Source organism: Octopus bimaculoides, chromosome 2 (assembly GCF_001194135.2).
Source record: "Octopus bimaculoides isolate UCB-OBI-ISO-001 chromosome 2, ASM119413v2, whole genome shotgun sequence".
Classification (NCBI taxonomy): Eukaryota; Metazoa; Mollusca; class Cephalopoda; order Octopoda; family Octopodidae; genus Octopus; species Octopus bimaculoides.
This window is the reverse complement of record NC_068982.1, coordinates 186,585,268-186,586,702: the sequence shown is the minus strand read 5'-3', so window position 1 is coordinate 186,586,702 and position 1,435 is coordinate 186,585,268. Positions and strand designations below refer to the sequence as shown.

The following is a 1,435-nucleotide window of genomic DNA, read 5'->3' as shown; positions in this document are numbered from 1 at the left end:
GTGTGTGTGTGTGTATTCCTGTAACTTCATTGTTTTTATTCTTAACACCATTCAATATATTTTCCATGAACAATTTACACTTAACATGTTGTGTTGCACATAGTTTGAACTCTGACGGAAGGTAAGCTGTGTGTGTGTTTTTGCACGCATGGGTGTATGCACGTATGAGAGAGAGAGAGAGAGAGAGAGAGGGCGTTGTGTGTGTGTGTGTGTGTGTGTGTGTGTGTGTGCATTGCATGAATTTGTGTGTGTGTGTGCATGAAGAAAGTACTGGCTGCTGAAATATGGAGGAGTATTGCTCATAGGTGAGTGGCAGGGGCGAGACGTAGGCACAAAAGAAGAACAACAACAACATGAAACCAACAAATACATAAATGATATTCTGCTGCGCCTGTGTGGCAGATATTTACTGCTTCCACCCTTTCTACATCGTGACCCAACTCCGTATGAGGCGAGTTTGGTTTGCTGTGGAATCTATCTTTAGATTCCACATCAACCAACAGTCAACGTCTGCAAACACCACCACAGATATCATTCAAGCAAAGAAATGGTGTAACAAAGCTTAAGTTCACTTTAACCCTTTAAGCATTCTTATTATTCTTTCAAATCTGATGCTTCTTTGCTTTTTTTTTGTAGTTTCAGCTTAGATCTGTGGCCATGCTGGTGCACCGCCGTTTTGCTACACTGTTATTTATTACTGAGAGCCTCCTCTAATATGTGGCACTTGGTGAAGAATGGAGTTTGATGTTGCTACCCTCATTTGCACCTCTTGCCGTGAGGTAGGTTCATGTAGGACTCTCGACAGGAAGAGATCCAGTTTTGATTTTAAAACACTTACATCCACTTTGTGTAGGTTCCTCAGGCTCTTTGGGAGAATATTAAAAAGCTGTGGGCCCCTGAAACCCAAGCTGTTGCAGTAAGTAGTCCTGAAGCACGATGGCATTGCTGGGATCTTTGGCACTGTGCAGTGTCAACCTGTTCTGGCATTGGTGTAGCCTTCAATGCCAAAATTTGGCACAATTCCTTCCAGGATCTTCCAGATGTACAGTACTGCATACCTCTCCCGCCTTTGCTTATTTATTCATATTGTTTTTAATTAATCATGCATTAAGTATTTTATAACTTTGAGATTTCAATCATTTGGTTCTCTTTTATCTTTTACTTGCTTCAGGCATTAGACTGTGGCCAAACTGGAGCACTGCCTCGAAGAATTTTTAGTCAAATGAATCAACACCAGGACTTTTTTTTTCTAAAACTTTGAACTTATTTTACTGGTCTTTTTTGTCAAACTGCTAAGTTATGGGGACATAAGCATTTCAACACCGACTGTCAAGCAATAGTGGGACATATGTGTCGCACGCATGCACACACACACACGCACACACACACACACACACACACACACACACACACACACACACACACACACACACAC

The 1,435-nt window shown here is 41.6% G+C and overlaps 1 protein-coding gene and 1 long non-coding RNA gene across 4 annotated transcripts in view; one reads left to right on the top strand and one right to left on the bottom strand.

The window, feature by feature from the left end:
* The window catches only part of LOC106883264 (sarcoplasmic reticulum histidine-rich calcium-binding protein), a 196,659-nt gene that overhangs the window by 32,142 nt on the left and 163,082 nt on the right, over nt 1-1,435 (bottom strand). The window lies entirely within an intron of this gene.
* The window catches only part of LOC128247055 (uncharacterized), a 53,207-nt gene that overhangs the window by 45,064 nt on the left and 6,708 nt on the right, over nt 1-1,435 (top strand). For 2 of the 3 annotated variants that reach the window (XR_008263498.1, XR_008263497.1), the window contains exon 2: nt 637-779. The exons of the other annotated variant lie outside the window; for it this stretch is intronic. This is a non-coding gene — a long non-coding RNA (uncharacterized LOC128247055). The remainder of the gene's footprint in view (nt 1-636; nt 780-1,435) is intronic. 3 annotated transcript variants of the gene reach the window in all.